Raw genomic sequence first — 26,966 nt, forward strand, 5'->3', positions numbered from 1 at the left:
TGAAGGAATAAGTGCAAGCTGACAAATAATGGTGAAATACACAGACTAATTGAAGTCATGTAACTGAAAACAGTTATGTGAAGGACTGGTGTTACCTGGGATCAGGTACCCACTTCATTGAGTGGGAAATGCTGGGAACTTACACAAACCAGTGCTTTGTTACTCATTTTTAAATGGGGAGGATTAAGCTGATGTTAGGACAGTGTGGGTTTTGTCTCTCCTGTGTTATTAAGGTCTAACTCTTGAGTGGAAGGGGAGGGAAAAAACCCTGAATGTACCCAGCAAAGAGAAACAGAAGTCCTGGAGAACTCCTGTCAGGCAGGGAGCAGAAGCAGGCACTTGTAGGATGTGATTCATTTGACCTCCTTTTGACATGTTCTGTAGGAGGAGTTCAGTCCAAGAGCTGAGTTCTCCCCATGGGCTGTAAAGGGAGGCCAACATGACCTGTTCAGATACAGACACCTACACTGTAAACATCTTCATTTGGTCAAGTGAATCCTGGCTTGGCATCCACATCTAAGAACGGGGAGAGAAGGTTGCTCTGTTATTATGGCTTGTGGTTAAGTGTCAGATGCCCTCCATCCTACTTGAGTAAAGACTCAACACCTCTCCAAAATGGAAGTTGGCATTCCAGGGCCTCCAGAGGTCTGCCCAGGTAGGGCCAGCAATTCCTGCTGAGGCATTGCGAGGGCATGGCCCTTGTGCCATCTCTGCACGGGCAGCAGGAGCCAGCCCAGGGTGACTCCTTGCTCCTGTGGTGTCGGTGCCCATGGACACCGGGGGTGGATCCCAGCTCCCGAGGCACAGTCCTGGTGAGATGTCAGTGCACCTGGGCAGTTCCTCCAGCTCTGGAGCAGGGGGAAACTTCCCAGGGCTGGAAGCAGTGGCTGATGAGGTGTCCCCCGTAGCCGTGACTGATTTACAGGTGAGCGTGTGCGGCTGTGACAGGTGAGCTCCACGGGGACACTGTCACTGAGAGCGGGGGGTCTGTGCTGGTGACAGCCCTGGGGCTTGCCTGTAAATCACCCTGTGTGTGCTTGGTGGGCCATGGGCAGCGCAGGATTGATTGAACTTGGCTCCTGGGTGAAATCAGTGTTGCCCTGAGTTGTTGAATAGGGTCACATAAAGCACGAGAACTCAGGTTTTGTTGTTACTAAGTCAGTAGTTTTGGACTATAAGTAAGATGTTACCATTGTGTTGTTTCTATTATATACATACAAATGTGTTTTTATTGCTTCATGGCTTTGAGATTTTTTTTTTTATGCTGCAGAACTCCCAAATAAATATTCACATGTGTCTGTATTTAATTTGAAAACTCTGGGGGTTTTTTCTCTTGAATTTTTTGGTGGTTTATATGGAATATCGGCATTTTATATGGTGGCTGCAGTATTCTTTCCTTGGGTATGCAATATACTTTATGTCTCTAGAAGAGATTTTTTTTTATTATATTTTTAATTTTTTAAAGAACAAAACAGAAAAGCTTTACTATTCCATCCTTGTGAATAGTACAATTTACAATTAGTTCCATAGTAGAATTTAACTTGAGTTAAATTCTTGCAGAAGGTTTTGATAGAGAAGTTAATAAAACCCCTAGTTTAATTTGATTTTAAGTTGTATTAAAATTTAAGGCACTGGACTAATCCTTTTTTAAGAAAAGGAGTGTCACATTTAGTGTTATGACTATTATGAATTATTTTATTCAAGTATATTTTAAAAAGTAGCCTAGTTGAGAATGTCTTCATTTTTATTGCAGAAAAATGTAAACATATCATTCTCATTATTACACCTATTTTCATAAAGTGCTCATTGTCTCTGTGCAGGCTCATTTTATAATGTATGCATCTGGTAATGAAAATAATAATTAAATTCTTTCACAATGAAACAGTGATTGGGGGGAGGGCGGGGGGCGGAGAAAGCTCAGGCAATAGTAGCAGCTGAATTCATACCCAGCAAAGCTATGGCTAATTGACTAGTAAGACTGATTCTTCACCTTTTTTAAAAGCCTAAAGTTCTATTTTTAAAGAGATGGTGCTCACTTTTTTTCCCCTAATTGACACTTCATATTTGGAAATACCACTTTCTTTTTTTACCCTCCTTTTATTCTTCCAGTATTTTTTCCCTATTTTGTGCTCCCCAGCCCTCCACAAGTCTTCCCCCTGTCCTGATGTGTGTTTTCTGACCTTCAGCTATTGAGGAATTGCTCTTTTGCTGGGGCTGTGGGTGACCCAGGCACTGTCTTTGAAGGGCTTGAAGAAGATTCTACTGGGGAGGTTGGAGAAGTCAGAGAGAAGGTGTCTCTGTTGATCTAAAAAGTGCACAGGGTGATGAGGCAGGCTGTATAACCAAACCCTAGCAAAGTCTCTCAGTTCTGGGAAGGATAAGGATGTCATCTGGAGCTGAGTAGCAAAAGCAAGCTGATGTGGATTAAGATACAGCTATTTGGGTGAGTGCATGCATGCTGATGGAAATGAAAGAAATAATGTAACATGGCTGACCAAAAGTATCTGGCTTGAATCTGATAGACTTTTTTTTGTTCTTAATCTCTTTGCTTTTCATTGTATTATTGCTTATTTTATTTGTTTGGGATGATGTACTCCCTTAGTGTTTTTTGTCTGGGTTGGTTTTTTGGGTGTTTTTTTCTGAATCCTTCCCTTTTTTCCTTTTAAATCTGGGTTGGGTACTTTTTGATGTGTTTCTTGTTTCTTTTTAAATTTTTTTTTTCTTTATTTATGCCTTATCCCTAAGCAGTGTTTACTTTGCTGTATATCTTCCGTGTCTCTTTCATGGCATATTCAAAGAGATTTACTCTTCAGTCAGGTCTTGAAAATGATAGAAGCAACATCAAATGTTTCGAGAGTTTAGGACAAACTTCTGACAGTGCCCAGGCTCAGCATAGCCCTGGATGTCTGTGTTCATGTTGTCTTGCAGGCACAGATTAATGCTGAAATAGTTGCACAGCCTTGGACTATGTAATGATTCCTCTTGTGTAACACAGGGAGGGAAAATGAGGTGGGAAGGACGTCAGCCTTGGCTGGAATGTGGGATTCAGCTTGGGGGAGCTGTAGTGCCAGGGCTCATCCTTTTCAGAATGCCTTTCACTTATATCTGAGGTCTGGGGTGGCCTGGATCCATATAAAATACGATTTTTGGGAATGCCAGTCTGATCCATGTGTGAGTGCTGCACATTTGGTATGGTTGTCAGTGTTTCCTACTTGAGATTAATCACTGCTACATCTTAATGAAATGGATGTACAACCTACTTTATTAAAACAGGCGAATGGTGTACAATATTAAAGACCTAGAAGGTGCACTAAAATGATGGCATGTAATAATAAGATTTAGCTTGTGTGAACAAAAAGCAAAGTGACTGTATTTGAAGCTGCTGCTCCATTATTAACTTAGCAACTAATTTTGGTTTTCCTTGAACTCATATAAGCATTCTGTTTCAGCCACCACCTGCAGTAATTCATTCTGCCACCCTTAGCATTTGGTACTTCTGCAGGACTGATCTGTTTAATGTGTTTTTAGCCAGTGCTTTGAAAATCTGTTATTTCAGAATGTCTTTTTTCTTGATAAGAAATCAATCTGGATCCTTTAACCTCTTCATTACAAACGTCTGAGGTCACTATCACCTTTTTTTGTGTTTTGTTGACATTTCATCCTTCTTTAGACCTTAAAGGAGAACCAGTAATTTTTTCTGTTTGCCCTCAACAGCTGTATCCATCCACTTTTTTAAAAATTTAGTGTGGATTATTTAAAATATACTCCTATTACCATATTACCTTTTCCTAGAGTAAGGTTTTTCCATAAACTCATGGAAGAAAAAAGTAGTAAAAATTTGGTGGTGAAAAGCCAAGTTTGGCATGACAAACTTTCGTTGGGGATTTTGCAACTATGTGTGCCTATTGCAAAAGTTTTTTTATGTGAGACAAAACTTGATGGAGTACTGTAACTCTGCATTTTGGTTTCTGCTGTTGTCTTTGGCTGTTGTGAGAGAAAGGAGTAGCCCAGGTGCTCAGCTGTAGTAGTGGCTGCTCTGGAGGGGGGACCAGCAGATCCCAGGGCTCACCTCTTACCTGCCAGCCTCCATGGGAAGCAGCTTCACCATCTGGCATAGCTTCCCTCTCAAGGGAACAACTGCCAAGAACACTTTCTTTCTTAAATGAATCCTGTTTTCAGGGTAGAAGACTGCCTACTCAGTGTTTTTGTTTACATCCACTGAACTAGAGTTAAGATGTCTTACATCTGACTAAAGGGGTAAAATCTTTTACAGGGACTTTATTGAGTTCAGCAATCACTGCTTGTTAAACCTCTAAATTTTTTTTAAAGGGATTGTGAGGATGTTTTGTGCTGTACATTTTTTGGCAAGAAACTGGGCATGGAGTGAGCAGGAGCAGAGAAGGTTCTTTATCATTAGCAAATCCTGTTTTTATGTGGGTTGGTAAATTTTTATGAATAATTGGTCAAGTCAATTGAAGTATGCCTTTCAACTCTGGTGGTTTTACTTATTTTCTTCTTTTTCCATACCACTAATTCTCAGGTTTCTAGGACATTTCATACAATTTATCTTTGAAATAAAACCATATTGGCAAAGGGTTTCACTACTTTAAAATAATATATTCTAGTCTAGTACCTTTGCTCCAAAGAACACATATCAATGGTCTTGCATTGCTGTTGAAATAATGCTGTTTCTCAGTTGCATTCCTTGATCTCGCTGTGTACCTAAGGAATGGGAAGAGATTCATATTTCTGAGGATGGTTGGTTGGTGTCTCTGAGATCTACTTCTTCTTCTTTCAGTCATGGTCATTGATCTGACTTTGAATTTGTGGACTCAGATTGGCAAGTGTGTTTGTCCCATCACCCATCTGTCATCCCTGCTGCCCATGACTGACGAGTGTTGAGGCTGGTAGGTTGATTCATGTGATTAACCTGCTCTTTCTGTATTTTTAGTATTTAAACTTCCTGCTGACAAATGGAAAAACTGTGGCTAGAGGCTTACGTGATCATTGTTTAGGAATTCTACCCCTTGCAATCCGGAAAAGTTTGTTAATATGGCAAAAATAACTTGATGCTTGTACTTGTATGTGATGACAAAGAAACATCTGCTTGAAGAGCTTGCAGTGACCCAGTTTAAATGGTCTGAACAGCACTAAAACCAGTTCTACAATATCAGGATTTTTTTTTCTTTCTCATTTTGGAAGAATCAAAGATAAATGTCTTGCACGTTAAGGAGATGAGCTGTAATAAAGCATATATGGATGATATGGCAGCAGTCCAAGAGCATTAGTATGCATGCCCTGATGGAGTTGTGGCAGCTAGCAGTCACTCTCAGCTTAGAGCTAAATGTTACTCAGGGAGCGTGGAGAGCCTTCCTCCATGAACTGGGCCTGTTCTGGAAGAAACTCACCCCAGTTCAAGATATTTCTTGCCTGGATTGGTGTAAAACCTGTTGGTTTGGAGAGCTAGTGTTCAGCTTTCCCGGGGAGCTGCATTGGTGGCAGAGGATCAGGAGTGCAGGTGATGGTGTGCATAGAGGTGTGGATAACTGGGTAGGGTGTGTGCATGGTGTCTTGTAATGGAAATGTGTGTGGGCAACACACAGTTGTGCTGACACAGGGCTGTAGTGCTAGCAGACGTGGAGCAAAATTCATATTTATTAACAGGCGTGTGGAGTTACATGAGCACCATCACTACACGTGGTAATTTCCGCCCTGTTTTTTGATGGAGCAGAGGCTGCAGGCCCTTATGAAGCATAGCAGTGGGAAATCAGATGGGAGGGTAATTCTCCCAGCCCTTGCCTGCTTCCTTCCTATATCCAATTAGCCATTGGGGAGGACAGTAAGGAGTGGGCAGCTGGCCAGATGAGTTGTTGCAGTGGGTTGGATCTGCCAGCTTGGGCATTCCGGTTTGGATTGCAATAAAAAAGGTTTATATGAATTTATATGACTCCAGCTTGCCTTGAAAGATCTTGATGGTTGTTGTGTTGAAAAACCAGGCTCTTCCTCTGTTCTTAAGCAGCAGGCTTTTGAAAGATCTTAGTTGTTTCTTTTCCACGATTATCTATTTATTCCCTTTGCTTAGGGCAGGAGTCATCTTTACTGCTTCTCTGCATTATTACATGCTTCTTGCAAGTGTTCAGGCTTTTACTTTATTATCCTTTGGAGACTCTTTCACAGAGAAATGAACCTTGATGTCAGGTGGTAGTGAGCATGAATATTCCACAGCCAAAATGTTCCTGCTGTGGACTTCATACATAAGAGAATTAAGGGAAGGACATTTTCCATGAGGTTCTTCCCATTTACATTTCTCTTTTGTTCTTTGGATGCCAATTGTCAGTGTGACAGACAGGGAGAAGGCTGCCTCATGAGCATGGGGAATCCTTTGGGTGATGTGGGAGTACCCAACATGGGTGAACTGTATGTACAGTTGTTTTTGTTGGTCATCTTATGCTTTTGGAGACTGTTGTAATGTTTATTTTGCTCTTGTGAGCAAATGAACTGGGTCCTTTTATTTTTCTGTGGACAGTAATTTGTTATTGATGCTTTGTTTGATGTTTGTTAGTACCAACACATAAACACAGCAAGGAGGAAAGGTTTAGAGTTTTGTCAATTGTCTCCCTGTTATGGCTGATCCACTAACTACAAAAGTTAAGGCAGCCTCTAGGAGGACGTTTGATATTTATCTATACAACTATTTTATAAATTATGTAAGTTATATTTAAAGTAGTAACATTCCATCTTCATATTTTTCAAATTAGTACTCAGTTTACCTTCTCCCAATGCTGCATTTCTGCTTATCCATAGTTTCTCAACAGTGGTTCAGTTGTACGTTAGGAAAGATGAAACAATGGAATAACGCTGTTTTTTATGATTATATGCATTATGTACGTTGCTAATAAACCATTTTTGTGATGTTCATGAAAGTTTGGAAAGCTGACAAATTAATTTTAAGTTGCTTTTTGTTTTTGTTTGAGGTAAATAGTTGTTCTCCCAGTATTTTAATTTGGCAAATGTGTGTTTTTATGTAGATTCATGTCTCTTGAAGAATACATTTTCTGTCTGTGTTTGGCACAGACATACTGTTAGTCATCCGTAAATGAAAATAATTGAAAAGTGACAGGGTTTTTGTAAATGTTTTGAAATCTTCGGGTGCATTTTAAAAAGTTGTGAAAGCTTCGTATTTCTGATTGTTTAAATCAGCCAGCCTGGGGGTGGTGGTGGTAACAACTGTACCACTGGCAAAATGCTAAGAATTAGACAAACCTGAATGAACCATTGCACACCTTGAGAAACTGGACTTAATTTTTGTGGTATGCACTAATAGAAACCTAATGCATCTTCTGAAAAAGCAGAACAATTTTAGTGTGCTCTCTGCTTTCCTAAGCCAGTAGTTTGGCAAGACCTGCTGTAGTTGGAAAAATTGCTGAGAGTATAGAGCTGTTGTGTATTCGTTTTATAGAGGCATTGTGTTTGGGCCGAGGGGTTATGTTTGCTACAAGACAGATCAGAGGCTTTGTTTCTAAAAGGATCCATCTGAGAAAGGGAGGAGAGCAGTTCAGGATAATTGCCTAGCAACTTTCTTCTTGTTTCTGTTTAAACGAATTTTAAAACTATTGGTTTTTAAGTAAATGAAGAAGTGGTCCTTACTTAAGCTTATGGCTTGACTAGGAACAGGATAAATCTCACTTTCCTCTACTTAAGTTTCTATTAACTTTAATGTGAGATTTGATACCACTTCTGTGTTCTATGTTAAGAAGAAGCCAAGAGGTCTGAATCTTACAAAGGTATTACAGATTCATAACCATTTGGATTTCTAAAAAAGAGAATCTAATAGGTTGCAAATTTAGATGTGTACAGTAAAGTGGGAATCTCTGGCTTGAGTATAATACAAAACATCTGTAGTTCTAAATTGAGACTGTTGTAAAGTGAAATAACAAAATAGCAAGAGAACACTTGTGGTGGGTGGGTTTCTGACACCCTTGCTAGCTGGAGAGCCAGGCAGCCTGAGCCACTGCACGACCCAGGAATTAATGAAGCCTGTTTTGGAGAAGGAAGTGCTGTTGGCAGCTGAGTACATAAATACACTTAACCAGGAATCGCTGCTGACTGCTGTTGGCTTCAGCTATTTTGCTGGACACATGGAAACAGTATTACAGTTTGATCATTGCTGGAACCCTACAAGTGTAATTCACTCTTCTTTTGGGCTTCTCTCCTTGTCAGCTTCTCTTCTCAGTGGCCCAGAGTACCAGGACGAAGCGTGCATGCCCAACATAGATGCACATGTGTGGAAGTACAGCGTATACAAAACATGCTTGCCTGCCAGACACTTCCATCTTTTCAATTTTCATGGCTAGCTGTATTTTCTGTAATCAGTATGCTGCTTCTTGCTTTGTACTGAGATTTGCGCAGACAAAACAACGAGTATTTAAACAAGAGTATTTGAAGGTGAACTTTGGCAATGTTGTGTTTCAGTGATGATGCAGAGACTGATATATATGTTAAAAACACAAAAAAACCCAAAACATACTGTTGTCTTCGTTTCCTAGGCTTGTGATGTTTCATTATCAGTCAGGTGCTGATAAAATGCTAATAATATTTGATACAGCACAATCAGAAGTGTAAATAAAATAAGTGCTTCCTTATATTACCCCCTTCAATCCCACATCCTTAATTATAAGAAGGAAGAAGTGATACAGAAGCTTAAGGAGGTTAGTTGGGGTGATGAAAGAAGATGACTGAGGAATAAGGAATTGTGTTTAACCATATAAAACCTAATATAAACAAACTTCTGGATTTTTTTTTTAAATATTGCAAATTATTGTTGAATGTAGGTAGCTCCCCACCCTTGCCCCCCTTTTAAGTGCAAATTTAGAAAATGTTGTGTCTGGCAGAACAGGGGAAGGAGCTCAAGGACCTGACTGTGTACTGGATGCCTTCAAAGGCTAAGAGTGGGAGGTGTAGCTTAGACGTTGAGATTGCAGGAGTTGAAACTGATTTTAGATCATGTTTATACCTTCCAGATATGGGTGGGTGCAGAGATGGAGACAAAATTAGAGCCTATGGTATTAAAGGTAGCCAAGTAGAATTATTAACAGGCAACTGATTAAGGCAACTTTAAAGGGTGCATTTTCACTATTTAAAGATGTTTCCAGACATCACTTTGCTCTGAAATCCACTTTAAAAAAATTTCTGTGCTCTGCAGACAGCCAAAAAGCTGTGCTTGTGAATGTTAAAAATGACCTTGAGCAGAAGAACTCAAAGGTTGTTGGTGGCTTTGTACTGAATAAAATAAACTGGCACAGCAATGAGAAAAACCTGCATTAAAGTTCAGGGTCCTGATTCAGCAAAATACAGTATTAAACACTGATACAGTCCTTATTCTTCTGCAAATGCTCATGTAATTCACAATCAGGACACAAGTTAAATATTAGAATAAAATGTATTTGTGAGTGTATGTAGTATGAAGTGTTGATAATGTCCCTAAGTTAATATCTGAGATGACTGAAGCAGGAAATGAACCCCCCAAAAGTGAATGTGCTATCTGGGTGGGTCATCAGCCTTATTTTTTTTGAGATCCACTTTTTGAAAAGGTGTGCCAGGTTTGGGAGTTACTGTTTTTGACAAAACATCTACATGCCGAAGGTTGCTGTGGTGAGAATTTGAAACTCAGTGGGAGACCTAATAAACTCTGGGTGTTACTGGCAAGTTATGGAAGGTGCCTGGGTGTCAGTTGAGATCTTAGCAGAATAAGGTTATTTTGTTTTTACCCTAGGATCATGGAGTGGCCTGGGCTGGAAGGGACCCCAAAGATCATCTCATTCCAACCCCTTGCCATGAGCCAGGGACACCTTCCTCTAGACCAGGTTGCCTAGAGCCCCATCCAGCCTGGCCTTGGACAATCTAGGGATGTGGTATCCAGAACTTCTCAGGCAAATTGTTCCAATGCCTCACCATCCTCAACAGTAAAGCATTTCTTCCTAATATTTTGTCTAAATGTGTTTTCTCTCAGTTTGAAGTCGTTCTCCCTTGTCCTGTTGCACCAGACCCTTGTAAATAGTCTGTCTCTCTCTCTCCCTCTTTCCTGTGAGCTCCCTTCAGGCACTGGAAGACCACAATTACCAGGTCACCCCAGAGCCTTCTCTGTTCCAGGCTGAACAATCCCAGCTCTCCCAGCCTTCCCTGCCAGCAGAGCTGCTCCATCCCTCTGATCACCTCGGTGCCTCCTCTGGTCTGGCTCCAGCAGATCCATGTCCTTGCTGTGCTGGGAGCCCAGAGTTGGATGCAGCTCTATAGTGCCTGAGAGTGTTGTCCAAATGCTTTGTGAGCTGTCAGGTTTGGTGCTGTGACCACTGCCCTGGGGAGCCTGTTCCAGTGCCCAGCCACCCTCTGGGTGAAAAACCTTTTCCTAACATCCAACCTACAGCTCCCCTGAGGCCATTCCCTCAGGTCCTGTCACTGGTCACCAGAGGGACAAGATCAGTGTCTGTCTCTCCTCTTCCTCTTGTGAGGATGTTGAGGACCAAAATGCGGTCCCCCCTCAGTCTCCTCTTCTCCAGGCTGAACAGACCAAGTGTCCTCAACCAATTCCCATATGGCTTCCCCTCGAGGCCCTTCACCATCCTTGTGGCCCTCCTACAGATGCTGTCCATATGGAGAATATGGAAAGGATCACAGTATTTGATGACTTTAATATACCTTATTCAGTACTTCTTGGCCTTACCTGTTACTGTCAGGTAGTAATTACAACATTAATTTATTTTATACAAGTCAGTTATTGCATACTAGTATAAGAAGGCCAGCTATACTGAGCATACTTAAAACTAATACACTACTGATAAAGCTTCTTACAAAGTAGATATACCTAATGTTTTATAGTAGTATTAATTTTCATTTTCTGGGTAGACCAAGGGCTTCTTTGGGTGCTGGTTGGAAGTTGGACCAGAAATGTTGGGTGATGTGGTCAGTCACAAAATGATTTTTCAACTGTTTCTGCAACTGCTTATGGGATGTATGGTTCCAAGAGAATGGTTTTGTCAGTAGCATCCTTAGTAGATATTTTTAATTTAATAATGGTGTCCAGCTGGAAAGAGGATACATTATATTCTGCCATCTTTATCCCTTCTTTTTTTCTGCTGCACTGAGGTACACTGTGTACAAAAGAAGTCTTAGGTTTAAAGAATATTAATGTTGTGTACTCAGAATCAACAGCTAGAAAATAGCAGAATTAAGATGGAGTGGGCAACCTGTATTTGGGTGGTCTGTAAAATGCTCATCCTGTCCTGTATAGATAGAGCTTGTGTGTACTCCTGTGAGTATCCCTGTGGTAGGAGCAGGCAGGGAGCAGCCTTACTCTCTGCAGCTTGCATGCATGAGAAATTGTAGCTACAAAGACCACTTTGATGGGAAGGGTAGAAGTGAGTGACTGTCCGGCTCCACAGATGTGACATTGTCACGATGGCTGTGGTTTGGGTGGGTGTGCTCTGTAACTGCACTCACTGCTTCTGTCTGAACCTCCTAGGGACAGCCTGATTTGGAAGTTTTTACTGAACTGTTGTGGCCCTGGAAGAAAGCTGCTAATTTGTATTTTTGGCTTTTGGCTTCTAGTTTTGGCAGGGCCACACAACGTGTCCCATACTTGGCAGCAACGACTGTGTGGCTTGAAAGCTTTTGTTGCATCTTTGAGTCACCCTACTCAGCTGGAACATTGCAATAGGAGTTCTTTGTTTTTGTTTTGGGGGTTTTCACAACAGTTGGTGTTTGGAAAAACCATAATATATTTTTGTCTTGTTACACGTTGGAGAAGCTTAAGAAATCAGGGATGTTGCATGGCCATACCATGAAAATTCGTTTTAGTTTTCTACTAGGCTAGCATGTAACATGGGAGCTACTTCTACTGGTCTCTTCTAATCACTCTTCCTGGTAATTGGGGTGAACTGGCAGGTTTTCTAGGAAGCACAGCACAGAATGCAGTACTGCAATACTTGTGTTATGGACTAAGTGGCTAAACTTTTTATTAAAAAAAATAAACAAAAAAAAAAAAACAACCACAGTTGGCTGTGCCTGTATGGCATCCTGTCAGTGAAAGGCTGCGAAAAGAGCACCTTTGTGCAGGAAGATCAGTGAATCCCCATGTGTAGGTCTGGTCAGGCTGCAATTCCAGGGTCTGTGATGGGTTGGAGGAGGCACCTGAGGTGTGTGCCAAACCATGTTCCTGCTTCCCTGGGGCTGCGCAGCAGGGATGGGAGGGAGGGCCTCTGAGTAATCCAGGTGCTGTGGGAACACTGTGGCCTTCCATCCAGGTGTAACAAATGCCTTGGAAACCTTATGCCTGTGGAAAAGCATCTGTATGGTGCAAGTTCCTCCTCTGCTGATGCACCATCACTGATGCCACTGAAAACTAATGCTTGAAATTGTTACAGCCTTCTAACCAGGAGGGTGTTCTGTGAGGAGAGCTGAGGTTCTTGGGAGCGAGGGAGCGAATCTATTTCAGTGGTAGGTGAAGGGTAGTGTTATAGCAGTTGTGACATAACTGCCAAAGCTGTGTCCTTCTTCAGTAAACTTAGATGTGTTTTGTTACCGTGTAACACACTGTAGTGCCTAGAAAATGACTGTACAAAACCAGACTAAACGAAGCCCTCCGTGCTCAAGCAGAGAAGAATCACAACACCCTCTGCTGGTGCGAGTGACTCCTTCCTCTTCTCCTCAAGGACTTGCCTGGTGGATATCCTAGACACAGTGAAAGATAGTTCTGAAGTGTGATGCGAGCTCGCACTGAGGTTATTTTAACCCCTTTGTATTTATTTTGCTTTCCCTTGTAGAAATGGACAGGTTAATCCGACCATTAACATACCACCACTCAAACAGATGGGGGAACACAGTGATGCCTTTCTCTCCTCATTCAGATTTGGGGATCCATGTTGCTTTCTAACTAAGCTTTCTCCTACTTGGCAGAATTTTCCTGGAGGTGGAGTTGGCGATTCTGTGTGCAAATACACTCCCGAAGGAAGCCCCCATGCCTTCAGTGTGCCCATAGCTGTACTTGAATAAAGCTGCTAAATCCACTGGGTAAACCTGTGGTTTCATGGAGTCGCCATGTGTTCCTCGGGCCTTTCCTAGAGGTTATCTCTGCCTCTGTGGGATGATGAGCTGTCACAGGCAGGCTGGGCAGTTGCTTTATTTGTTTTTGTTCCCCCTGTGTGTACAGTCATGCTCTCCAACTCTCGGTAGGCCCGCCGCATGTTAATGCCCTCTGCTCCGCTTCCTGCTTGGCTCGGGAGGACTGGGAAGGAAATCACAGGTTAGGACGAGAAGTGGTCACTTTTTAATTCCTTCTCATAAAACACGTCTGATGCCTGCCACAGCATCCCTCTGCACGCTCCTGACCCTCCTCCTCCTTACCTGGCTTTAGCGTGCCGTGTTGGGTGCTGCCAGTGGGAAAAGCATCTTTTCCCCGGGGTATTTGCGGAGGGAGCGGAGGCACCGAGCTCCCCCGTGTCCGTCCCCGCAGAGCGCCGGGGAAATGGCATTTCCAGCGGCGGGGAGGCGAGGGACGGGCTGGCGGTGCGGGGGAGCCGTCCGGGGGCTGGGCGGGAGCAGGAGCCCCGCTCCCAGTAAATGGTGCCTTACATAATTTGGTTATGAAAGAATTGCTGCGGGTCGAGCCTCCCTCGGTGCCTTGCGGAGCGTCCCTCCGGCGCGGCCGCCGTGCTGCCGCCTGCGCGGGAAGGGTTAAGAGGAGACAACATCCTGTCAAAGACCTTGTTTTTAATTTTGCCTCTCACACTGGCACAGATCCGGCTAAGAGCAGCCCAGATTAGTTCGGGAAAACCTTTGAAGAGATTTAAGATGTCCTTCAGCCAGTTTGAAGGTTTTTGTCTTGCAAATCCAGTACAAGGGCGCCTGCAGGCATCTCGACCCTTGCTGTGCTGCTGATGCAGCTCAAGGTCACACTAACCCGCCCTGTGACATTCAACAACACACACACACACAAAAATTATGCCGTGAAACTGCTCCAGCATTCAGCCAACCAACAACTTCCTCAGTTCCTCACTAAAGGAAGAAGTATATATTTTTTCTCTTTTTGTCTTTTTTTTGTCTTTTTTTTTTTTTTTTTTTTTGGCTTCGTAGATTTTTGCTGCAGGAAATAATCCAGGATTTCTGGTGTGTGTGATGACAAGGTCATTTCTTAATTAGAACACATGTAAAGAACAAAGCTAAATGGCTTCAAAACAGCTTTGTAGTTGATGGAGAGGATTTAAATTATTTAAAGAGATAGTCACCCAAGTATGATGGAAACTGAATTCTAAACACATTAACTCTTTCAGTACTCTATGGTTTCCATATGCTACTCAAAAGGAAATGTCAAACTTGATGAGCATTATTGCAACTGCTGTTAAATGAGCATTTTTTACATTATTTATAGTTGGTGTTTTATTATCCTGTCTCTATCAGAGTTACGACAGCAAGATTTTTTTTCTTATTAAACAGTGGAATACTCACTGGCTAGAGATCAAGAGATAGCTATAGGAAATTGCTTGTTGGAGATCAGTGGCTTAATTTCTGCACTGTCTCATATTTTGATGAATGTATTAGCATTAATATATGTATGCATGTGTGAGTACATGTATGAAATATAGTGCAAGTATACAGGTATTATTCAGAGCTGCCTCTGGGAGGAATCTGGACTCCTGTCCTCAGTGCTCAGCGTGGTTGCAAGGCATAAGAACATATTAAAGGTGGATTTTGGGATTAGGGAATGAGAAATGAAAAGAGAGAATTGACAAGAAATGGCAATTTCACTCAGTTTGAAATGAGTGCGAGCTGGCTGGTAAGAGGAGATGCATTTGAGTTTTGTTCTTTGAATTTGCTTGTCACTGAGTCAAAGCACCTAAATACAAAGGTGTTGGTACCACTGTCTCAACCATGGTTTCATGTGGCTGTATGTTAATTATTCATACTTTTAATCCTATCTTCCTATTTTTCTTTTCCTTATTCTGTTTTCTAAGCTTCTTACTCTGTAAATGCCAGGGGCTGGTAAGGTGACCACCCTTCTGTGATTGCCTTGGGCATGCTGAGCCCCAGGTATCCACGGGTAGCACTCTCCTGTTAAAAGGATTGACCTGATGCACCAGAGGAGAAGCTGGATTTACTGTGGGCTGTAGGACCTGCCTTTTGGTGCCAGCAACTTTCCAGCTTGTATGCTTAATAAAACAGTGAGGGCAAAAAACCACTTGTGAATTGTTCTCTAAGCAGAAAAAGGCAAAAAAAGAAATAAAATAAAAATCATGGAATAGAAACTTTGCTTGCAGAGTTTGGGCTCTGTATATGCTCAGGGATTTCATTGCATGATGTGTCTGAGAACTGAAATGGGCAGAAATTCATGTTCTGTCATTAGAAGTCTAGCACTTAACTCAGATTTAAGTGTTTCAAGAGTAAATGACACAAAATTTACTGGGGGATTTATTTTTTCTGGTTGTTTTTATTCCTGTTTTGTTGTTCTCTTTTTTGTTTTTTTTTTTCCGGGGTAACCCTTGTTCAGCTGGAACTTGCAGTGCAGTAAATGTCAGATGGAGTGTGCTTACTAGAAAGAGATTGTGCTGGCTCTGAAGACCTCCTGAGAAAGGAGGAAACTGCATTTGCCTGGATAAAGAGGGAAGATAGGGCGCTACAACTTCTTTCTTCTTCGGGTTGCTTCTTTTTTCCTTTCCCTGCACCATCTGGCTCAGGCGAGGCTTGTGAGAAGAAAATGACAGAGGGAAACTGGCTCCACACAAGGAAGGCACGGATAAGACAAAACTGATGTGCTCTGTGAAATCTGTATATTCCTGCCCTTGCCTGGGGTGTGCTGTGCCCTTAATATTATGGGAGACCTAAGCTCACCTGCTAGTAATTTCTAATTTACTGTCCTAATTCATCGATTTGTTATCACTAATTGTACTTCATTTACTTCTGTGTAGTTTCCAGTACCTAAAGGGTTGAAAGGTTGCTGTAATTGGCACCCGCAGCTGCTCTTTCTTTTGACAGGGGATAATTTTGCAGCCTATGCTTTGTGTGACAGCTGCCTAATTGGGCATTCTCCCCTTGTAGCGAGCCTGCCTCCTCCAGCCTCCCTGCTGACAAATGGTGGTGGATTATAGATGAGGACACGCTGACCCGTTCGACCTTGCTGAGGCAGCGGGGAGGGGCCTCCTGCTACTTGAGGGAAGCTTTGGGTCATTTAAAGGACAAGGTCATGAGCCAGGTGGGGAAATGACATGATATCACATGACAATAGCCCGATGACACGGTCACTATGTCAAGGACAAACTCATCAGTATTGATTAACGCCGCTTTTTTTGCCGGCGTCTCTGCAAAGCCACTGATATTTCAAAAATATTTTTGTTAATTTGTCCTAGGTAAAGTGCCGGGCGTTATTTTGGGGAGCGTTTGTGCAGGGTTTTCTTCTCAATTCAGATCGTGTGCAAAAGCAGTGTTGTTAAAGCCCTGCCATTGATAATTTGTAGGGTTCATCTTGATGTTTTTGGTAAAATGTACATTTGGTTGTACTGGGAGGAAAATGCCAGGAAGGATGCATGACAGGGCAGAACTTGAGGGAGAAAAAAGATCCCCTGCTTTGAAATTTCAATGTTTCACTTTTTACTCCTTGAAAGGCACATGTATGAACTTCTATGAAAACACATGTATCCACACATGTACAGCTGACTGGAAAGTGGGAAAAGTCTTTATTTAAAGAGAACCAAAGAGAAAAGTTAAATATAAATGGGATGTTTAAAGAAAAAGTCTTACTTTCATCAGCTCAAGGGCGATACAGTTAAGATAATGCCCTTCCTATTTTAAGAACTAGAACAGTATCCAACTATGCCAGGCAATAAAAACCTGCTAAGTGGGTTTTCGAAAATGTTGTGAATACAAGTGACAATGTTTTGAGAGCGTCTTCATGTTGCATTTCTATGCTAATAAACTTCAAGGTAAACGAACAGCTTGTTTGACATTTGCTATGTTAGACAATAATAAAATGCTTTCTTCTGGAGTAATTAGACTTGATAGATTGATTATGTTAAGAGGTAAAGATAAATATAATCAGAAAGAGAACTCTCTGGAAGGGAGTTAGTGTCTGTTTTTGAACTTTGCCGCTGTGTTTGTGGTTCAGCCAATGCCTGGTGGCGTGTGTGTGTCCCACCCGTGTGTGCACTCACACGCACAGGGACACACGCGCAAACACGCGGCGTGGTGTGCACCGAGTTTCCCAGAAGCCGGGAGAGGAGCGTTCACCTCTGAGCCCTGTTCCCTTCTCCGAAAGATCTGATTTGTTGTGGGAAGCTGTTGTGTCTGAGCCTCCTCAGTTCACCAGGATGTAATTTTACTCCCCTGAGGTAAAAAAGCCGTCAGTGGTAAAGTGTGATAAATTAGTTCGCTCAAGTAGATGCGCGTGCGTGTGTGTGTGTTTAATTCTGACCTTGCTGTGCATGTGTTGAGCTGCTCTCGGTGCCCGAGTCAAGCCCGGTGGAGGTTTAATCCCGTGCCCTTGTACACGTATACTTGATTAGTAGTTGTGGTTATCTCAGCAGAAGACATTCTGCCCTCCTCCTTGTATTGGTCGGGACCCAGGCATTGGGGAGTCAAGTCGAAGGAGAAAGAAAAGAGATTTTGCATTAGTATTCTATGAAAGCCTTACTGTCTGCAGAACAAATTGATTGCTACAGTGTACCTGTGCTTGGCACCACTGCTGTGAAAGAAAGGTATGGTTGTAATCTGTTTTATTGTATTACATATTGTGACACTCCAGGAATGTTTAACATTCGGCTCTTCTGTGGCACACGCTAGAAGTGTAAGGAAAGAAAAATATGTGAATGAATGAGAAGTGTGCGAGGCTGTCGTATCGGCAGCTTTGTTTACTACAGCGAACTAAGTAGCCCCTGCTAATGAGACAAATTTATGTGCCAATGGCAACGTAAGGAGATGATTAACTGAATTCTCTGTATTCTATTCGGTTCCTCACATCAGTGTCAGTAGTTGCTACGTACCTACACAGATAAAATTCTAATTAATGTTTTAAGGGGGTTTGGGTTTAGCTTTTTGCAAGATTATTAATGTGAAATATACTTGAACATGGATGTGTTTGGCACTTTAAATGAAAATGTGTTGGTTTTTTCCTAGTTATTAATCTGCTGTGGTGGTCCTACATGTGGGGGGGGGGGGGGTGTATGTGGGGGGGTTAGGGGAGGTACAAAAACCTGCAAATGTTAGATGTGCTGCTGTGATAAACAGCACAAGAACAAAGCTGAGGAAAAGTCTTAGAGGATTTGAATCTTCATATCTCTCTCACACACACACCAGCCCCCCCCCTTTAGTAATGTGTAAATATGCACCCCTATTTTAATATGAAATGTAGGGCTCTTTGTTTCCTTAACCCAGCTGTAGACTTTACATAGTTGATTCTCTGGTTTTACAGATGCTCAGCTGATGTCAGTTGTGTGGGAAGTATGAAGCACTCCATTAATAAAATTCAAGCTCTTTCACAGAGGGCTGTGCTTAGTGGTTCGTTCTTGGCATCACTGAAATTTTGTTGCTGATTATTTGGATGTTTGCTTGTGGTCACTCCAAAACATCTGAAGTATCTGCTCTTGTCATGCAGACATTCCTGACTAATTAAGTTTAGGACAGGTGGCAGACTCCTCCTGGGCATTTAAATCTGCGTGTAAACCTAATCTAATAACTTGATGAGAAAATGAAAATCTATCTTTCCTGTTGTGTTATCACCACGCACAAGCCACAGAGGTATTTGTGAAATCCTCTCTCTACTCTTTGTCCTGGCAGGTGACAAGTAAATGAGTTGGTTTAAGGAAATGAGGGACTTGGAAAATGCTCTATGTCCTGAGCAGCAGTCATGCACTGTAGTAGTTACTTCTGTCTACAGCCTTGCTGACTGAAGATTAACACTTTGTGGATGTGGGGTGTATTTATATGAGTGTACCCTTGAGCTTCCATTTTACACCTTGCAGAGAGTGTCAATACAGCCTTATACATGCAAGTTGTTGATCTTCAAGATCTCTTGAGAAAATTTTTGAAGAACCTCAGTTTGGGAGGGTCTGCGCTGTGACTGTTTGGACTCAAATATGATGACTTTAGTTGCAACTAATTGGTCAAAACTTACTTACTCAAACCAAATATTTTGTGAATAAGCTGTTCTTCCCCCAAATTTCTTTTTTTTTTTTAAACACAAACAGGTGTTGTAAGAAAAAGAAAAGTTGGTAAGAACAGTTGCACAATTTACACAGCAGATTGGAGGATCCAGGGACTTCATCATATTTAACTATATTTAAGAGAATTTCAGTAATGCTGTAGAAATGTTAAATTCTTATCTCAAATTCTGTATTCATTTATTGTAGATTTTAACCAGTTGGTGACAGGAGGTTGCATTGTGAAAAAGGTGTTAAGATAAATACAGGGCAATACTGCATTTCAATGCAATTAACTTTTGTTCATAAATAATTCAACCTATGACTTTAAATAAATGATCAGAGGAAAAGAAAATGACATGTGATTAAATCCAAGTCCTTGAAAACATTTTACCAGTCAAGATTGCTGTGACTGCTTTGGGACTTCATATAATTCCTCTGTTGAGAAGAGCCAGTTCTTAGAGTTGTGGGGGTTTTGTTTCATTTTGGTTTTTGTCAATTCTCAGCGTACCATTAGAGATATGAGGTAGACTCTTCAGATCACAGTTAAAAGAGGACTGATGATGTGTTATTTTTCATTTTGTCTTGATTTTCTTAGTGACATGGAATATATCAGCTTGAGTAGCCTGTGATTTTCCTAGGTTTTTGGTGGGGGTTTTTTTGTTTGTTTATTTGGGGTTTTTAAATGGAAAGAGGGATGTTTGCTGAATTAAAACTTTACAGCCAACTTTACTGATTGTGCATGACTGATGACATTAGAATCTTGATGAGAATTTTGGAATACTATTTGGCCTGGGGTAGATGGCTCTGTTGTGGGTGGGGCGATGGAGAAGATACCAAATGAGGAAGAAAACCCATAATCAAACACAACTCCAACCAAATAAATATGATTTTAAAACAAATTCTTGCTTATAATGGAAGTATGCAGTTGATTCCAGCATTAATTACTTGTATTACACAGCTTTTCCTCTGGAAATACTTAATATAAGTTTTAAGTAAGAGTTGGTGCTGGAGTGTAATTATCAGTTTTGGCAGATTTTAGAGGTGAATTCCAGATTAGATCTGTTTTTGAAAGGTGGCTGTGCCCTGCTTGAGATTATGAAATGCTTGTTCCCCATCTCCACCCCTTTTCTTTCTGTTACCATGGTCTGCCATAATAAAGAAAAGAGGAAGTGGAGGTGTTGCATAACTTCAGGTAAATAGATTTTTGGTGCAGATACTGAAGGCAGCCTTAACTCAACCAGCGCTGTCACTACCAGAATCCTGCTAATGCTAAAGGCAGTTGTGTAATTAATGGCCTTGTGTACTGAACTGAGACTGCTGCAAAACCTCTGGAGGGAATTGTTGTGTCTATTGTGTGGGTTAACTTTCCCAGAAAATACAGGCTGTTGCTGGTAGTTTGTTGGGGTGATGGGGGAGGATTTTGTAAGGGTTGATGAAATATTCCCTGGCATCTTTTTCCTGACCACTGGACAAAGCATCTGTAGCAACAGAGCCAGGCTGAATGGTTGAAATGAAGCTATTAATAAAAACGAGATGAGTTTTACTTGAGGAGATAAGTGTGGTAAGATAAGAAAATAGAAAGCTGCACTTTAAACTTTCAGTGCATTTTTAAGATATTTTTATTGTAAAATCATATAAAGAATTTGGACCTGGTTCTGATACCAGCACCTTACCTAGTGCAACAGTGGTAAGTGATCTAGAATAGATGAAAATTATTTGTCGTTTTTTTATTTGTAATCTGTTCTTCTGAAGCCATTTATAAAACCTTGTTAAAAGTTCCAACCCTCCTTTTTTTTTTCTTTCTTTGGATTTTTGTTTCTGTAACCTCAACCATAGGTGGCACTGACTATTAGCAATTAGAGGGTTTGGGATGCCTCCTCTCCTCCCAGACTTAGATGTTTGAGCCACTGGCAACTGCTTGATCAGTTTTCTCTCACTCTGGCAAAGAGAACAGTGTGGCAGGTATCTCTGAGTTCTACAGATGAGTAGCTATAGGAGCCAAGGTACCGACTGACTTTGGTCAATTTGGAAACTTCCAGCTTTTGAAGCTAGAATTTGAGTTTGTACAAACTCATCGGAAAAGCGCTAATATTGATTGCTGAGGGGGAGCAAACTAGTTTTTGCAGGCTTAGTTCTAGTTATTCAGGAGACTTGCAGAGGAGGCTCAGTAGGGCATGGAGTAATTCAGCATTCCAGAGGCTGGGCACCATTGAGCAGTTCAGCACATGCAAAAAAAGCTGTCTGTCTGGATTCACTTGCTGCTGCAGCATCAGTTCCTTCACTGCTGCTGGCACAGGCTGCAGCACTTCTGCCTTTTCACTGGTGGAACCAGGGATGAATGCACACCCTGTGTTCTGGTCCATCTGAGCTGTGAGTGTATTGCAGCTGAATTAGAGTGGTAAAAGCCAGGTTTTAACAGCTTTCTAAAGCAAGGAATTAAAAATGGACTTGTTTGGGCAGGAAGTGCTTGGGTGTGTGTACAGGCATACTTGGCTATGAGTGAGCCTTGCTTCAGGATAGAAAGGACTTTATTGTACTTGGTTAGGAAAGAGACTGAAAGTGGTCAGTGGATCTAAAGAGCTGCTCTGCAGTGGCTTTTGCAGCTCCAGTCCATGTAATAGTTCTTGCCCAGTTTATTGGGGCTGCTTCCTCGTGTTAGATCCCTGACAAATAGGGAAAGTTGGTGGAATTATATTTTTGATCATAATGCCATCATTCATGTTTACTTCAGTACTGATACTTTAGTTCAGTACTGACATGGTGTTTTGTTGGAGAGAACGTTGTTTCAGCACTTTTAGTGGAACACCCATATTACAGCATTTGACTGACGTACATCTCCACCTGAGGGTGATGGGAATGCCAGTAATTTGTCTTATTCTGGAAGAGAAAGGCATTTACTGTAGTGTGCAATTCCTACTCCTTGAGTAGTAATAGTAGTAAGCACTGTTGTTTCCTCAAATTTAAGGTACCCAATTATTGTTTGGTTTCACTGGTAGGGGAAAAACCCCCAGAAACCAAAACACCCACAAACTGTGGAGAGAATATCTTGTAATTCAGCTGAAATTCAGAAAATCATTCTTTATTTGCTATGGATATGGAGTTAATACGCTGCTGAGCCAGCTGCTTAATCTTCTCCTATTCTTGCTGTTCCTCTTGCGTAGAGTAGCAGTATTCCAAAGCACTGCTGTGATTATGTTCATGGATGTTCCTAAAATGTTCAGTTTTCTTCCAAGATGGAATCTCTCTCTTCTTGCAATTTTCACAGTAGCCAGTAGCCTCCAACAGGGTTTAGACCCAGTGCATGTAAGGAGAGGTCCTGGTGAACAACGGAGGAGTGAAATTACTATGATCAGTCTGTAAATAGCAGCATCCATCTAACATCAGATATTTAGATGTCAGATTGAAACAGGTCTTTGGTAGCTGAAATGCCTCTTTACTTGTTAGTTTGCTTGTGAGTGGGGTTTTTTAATGACCTCAGTTTATGTGTAAGCAATGTGTAATTTAATTCTGTAGTTCATGCAAATCCAAAATAGTTTGGGATTTTAATTCCAGATTCATGTAGCGAATGGAGAAGTCTATGGAAGTCCTTTCTGTACTTAGGATGTTGCTTATACTCTGCAACTTGGTGGTGGAGTACATTAAGAATTTTTTTCTATTGGTATTATTATTAAGTTTTTAAATTATAGTTGTATGTTTCATAAAAAAAGTTCCTGATGCTTGGTCAACTTCAAACATTTTTTTCTTCTCAGCTTTTCTACCTGTGACTGTCATTTTACCAGAGAAAATAATTTCATGGAAGGGTAGTTCAGATGCATGTTTTTTGTAATTTGCAAGTGTGGACACTCACACATAGTTACAGCTGACCGAGTAGAGTCAGTGGTGGAAGAAGTATATTACAGACAGTTTCCCACTCCTACAAAAATTTCCTCTGTTCTCCAAGATTTATGAGGTTGTGATGTCAAAGGTTTTTGTAGCATTCAGCTAGTCATGATGGAGTGCAGGCCAGTTTGAAATTAATACTGGCTGGATGAGCTTTACAATGCAAAAATTAAGCTCCTAATCAAATTTGCCAATTATACAAAAAGAAATGTTAAACAAGGGAGAGTTTAGTACCTGGAGTGGCAAAGATTGTGCATACAAATCCCTATCAAGTAATCTTCCTTTTCTAGATGTGCATTAGAAAGACTTCATAGATACTGTTAGCTTTCTTTTGATTATTATTTTTGAGGAACATGGATCATGCTTGCTCTTGAAAAATACACACTTGCTTCAAGTAAAGTAACTGAATACAAGAATTTGTGGGAAACACAAAAAAGATGTTTTCAGATATATTAGCAAAAAGCAGCTTGTTGTTACTCCATGTTCTTGAATCATTTATGTCTTACTGAGCAGCTGGCAAAATAAGTTGCATTCAGTGCATGCTCTATCTCTTACATGTGGAAGTGAATTGCAAGAATGGTTTGAAGTCTGTTAATCTTTCTTTGGAAATCTTAGCTCCACTTATGTGGGGGCATGGAGAGTTTTTGGTCTTGAGTAGTGATGGATACACAGTAATTTACTGTTTTTCTCCTTTTTTCCCTCGCATCTGTTTTTCAGCAACAGATTAGAGTCAAGATGTTTTAGAGCCTCCAGTCCTTCCTCTTGTTCCTTTGGTCAAAATCACCATAAAAATAGTTCAAACCCCTGAAAATTTTGGACTTCCCATTCATATGCATTGTGACGAAGTTTACTGCAGTTCAGTGGAAATGCTGCCTACAACATGGCAATACAGCTGCTGTTTTAGGGACCATGCTACCTAGAATTTCACCTCTGGCTTTATATCTTAGTGAGGCAAATTGATTATAATGTTTTACAGTGTGCAGTGTCCTACCTTGACGTGTTTCTGCTTGTCATTTTTTATAGTTTAGGACTCCATGCTGGTCAGGCAGGTTGAACAGTCTCACAATCTTTCCTGGCATTGATGCTTTCTTCCTCTTTATATCTACTTTTCCCCTACATCTTTCCTTTTTGTTTCATTATCTCTGCATCTCATCTCAGTTTGTAAGCACTTTGGGGTCGTAGTCTGAATTTACAGGAATATAAAACGTTTTACAATAGTAATTATGCCAAATGTCAAGCACAGACAGAGTTGCTCTCATAAACCTGGCAGCATATAAAGAATGCAAGTGGATTTTGCATCCTGGTAGGTTATTCTTGGTCAGTCAAACTGTTCACCTTCCAAAGTGCTACGGGCAAGCTCTGGTGTACCTGATTTAATAGAGAGATACTGAGGTGACTTTGGAAGCAAGGGTTATGTTTTATTTGCAGTAAAACAGAATTCAGATGTAGACCCAGTAAATCAAACCACTCTGGCTTGAGGTGGAGAAATTATGTTCAAAAAAATGGAAACTTGCAGTATTAAGTCTGCTGTTTGGGCTGGGAAGGTTTTTGACCTGGGACACAAAGCTTCCTTGGTTTCATTAGAGAAGGTCTGGGTTTATGCTTAGCCTGTCCCTGGGACAGGTGCTCCCTCAGCCTTCACCTTGCTCCTCAAAAGCTTCCTCATCCATGTCATTGTTTGTTGTCATGATTTAAAGTAAGTAAATAGTTTTGGTCTTGGTCTCTCTGAAAAGAAGTATCTCCTTTCTTTCCTAGGAGCAGTATTTTTTCACTCTCTGGTCTTTCTTGCCTCTGTGCCCTCTAAAGTGAGAGCAGATTGCATCAGGGTAGGGATATTGTCATTGTACCAGCTGGAGAAGTGAAAGAGCTTTCATAGACTTTTTAAAAGTAGTGGCTCAAGAGAAGGGGAGCCCTTTGATGCTATATTTTAGCCCTTCTACATTATATTTTAGGCCTTTTGTACCCTTTTCTTCCTATCATTAGTCTTTGTGTTCTGTTGATCTTTTAGGGTATATCATTCTTTACTTCCCTTCCAATCATACATAGTAAAAGAAAGGTATTGGGTGAAAACTGTTATTACAGCAGCACGTATTGTTGCACTGCAAAACCAATAAATGCATTTTTTCTTCTGAAAGAGGAAGAGAAAACACTTATTTTGGAGGCCAGTGTTGCTCTAGGGCTTCATTTAATTGCTGTCCAGCTGAACTTGTCAGCATCTCACAGGTGCAGATGTATTTATTTTAAACTTCATAAAGACTATGATGTGGAAAAGGGAACAAACATGTCTGTGAGGAAGGGCAAGCAACATATATAATTTGTGTTTTGGCTTGTGATCTGCAGGAGGTATTTTGGTGGATTTGGATTAATTTTTGCTCTGGTAATTTACTGCTGGAGGAGAGGAAGAAAGAGCCTCCAGAGTGTAGATGATCTTCGCCTGGGGAGCAGTGCAGAAGTGTAATGGAATTTCCTGTGTGAGAGGTGCCTGAGTGTTATAGTAGAAATGAGTGTTTGTGGAAACAAAAGGGTAAGGAAAAAGGACACAATAAGTGGTTAGGTTATGTGGATAGTAATGAAAGTTATTAATGTTTGTAGAATTCAGCTGAGAAATTCTAAACTTAATCTAGAGCAAGAGAAAAACAATTGAAAAAGTTAAAGGGTTATATGAACAGAGTGTCTTCAGGGGAAAGATTACAATAACAGCTGTGTTTTGTGTAGTGTGGAATGGTCTTTGGATGTTGTTAATGCTACACAAGTGTGGGTTGTGGAAGTGGGGAGCTGAGGGAGGGCTGAATGAGGGTAATGATGGGAGTAGGAGAAAATGAGTAGGATTCTAGAGAAGCAGTGCCATGGGTGTGTTGTGTGTTCCTGATTTCATTTTGTTTGTTTGTTTGGGTTTGGTTTGTTTGGTTGTTTGTTTGTTGGTTTTTTTTTTTGTCATGGTGGGTAAATGGATAGTGGGAATAAATGGATAGTGTAAGAATAATCTCCTGATGAAAGCTTTTTTTTTGCAAAGTGGGTGGTATTAACCAGGCAAGGAGAGCTGTCCCCTCTCCCCTGGCAGGTTACCTTTACCAGCTTGCTCAGCTCAGCTTCATTTGTCAAGTTCTGATACTCTCACAAATCAACCACAAGTATAACCAGCTTTTGGGGAAGACTTTATATTAATCTGTTTATACCCTGTTAAGAAGTAAGACAGGCTCCTTTTTGTGAGCTGATACTGAATTAACAAAATTACTTTCCTGTTATTGTAGAAATAGAATTATTTTCCACCGTAAGTTTCTACATCCTGATTATAATGTATTTATTTTTGGCAGGGAGGAGTGAAAACCAGTTTCACAAAGATCCTGCATTGACATTTGAAAGGTAGGAGTTTCTGCCCTGAACTTGAAAAGTTTATTAACCTGTATTTTTTCTCACCCTGGACATGGAGTGGTAACTTTATCTCATCACACTAGCTTTGGTCCTTATCCCTCTCAGGAATTCCCAGTCAGAAGATGGCTCATTCACATCCCTGTATAGTCCTGATCTCATTCTCCTGACACTGCTAACTAGGGTGCTGAGGTAACAATCTGCTAAGTTTCCTGACAGGCTGAAGACCTGTTCACCTCCCCACCAGAACTTCTGGCTTTTTCTCAAAAAATGTATAAACTGTATGCTTTTAAGAGCATTAGGTACCTTTGAGAAAATGTTTTGAGTTGTGGGGTTTTTATGGCATTTTTCCCCTCTGGTATTCCTTTGTTGCCCTCTTTGGCTTGTACCTCCCTTTCCAATATGATTTGCTTCAGCATTTATTTGGTATTTGGGAGTTTGTGGTTCTGTGAGATTCTGCAGGTACTCACAAGTCTTAACTGCTGCTGAATGAAGTCACATTAATGTGTTCATTTGAGCTCTTTTGGTCTCACTCAC

The 26,966-nt window shown here is 41.1% G+C and overlaps 1 protein-coding gene across 6 annotated transcripts in view; it reads left to right on the forward strand.

Annotated features, from left to right (window-relative positions):
- The window catches only part of NRIP1 (nuclear receptor interacting protein 1), a 136,104-nt gene that overhangs the window by 86,822 nt on the left and 22,316 nt on the right, over nucleotides 1-26,966 (forward strand). For 5 of the 6 annotated variants that reach the window (XM_084226234.1, XM_084226233.1, XM_084226236.1 and 2 more), the window contains one exon: nucleotides 26,375-26,423. The exons of the other annotated variant lie outside the window; for it this stretch is intronic. The gene's annotated coding sequence lies outside the window, so the exon portion shown is untranslated. The remainder of the gene's footprint in view (nucleotides 1-26,374; nucleotides 26,424-26,966) is intronic. 6 annotated transcript variants of the gene reach the window in all.

This window comes from Fringilla coelebs (assembly GCF_963513975.1).
Source record: "Fringilla coelebs genome assembly, chromosome: 2".
Classification (NCBI taxonomy): domain Eukaryota; kingdom Metazoa; phylum Chordata; class Aves; order Passeriformes; family Fringillidae; genus Fringilla; species Fringilla coelebs.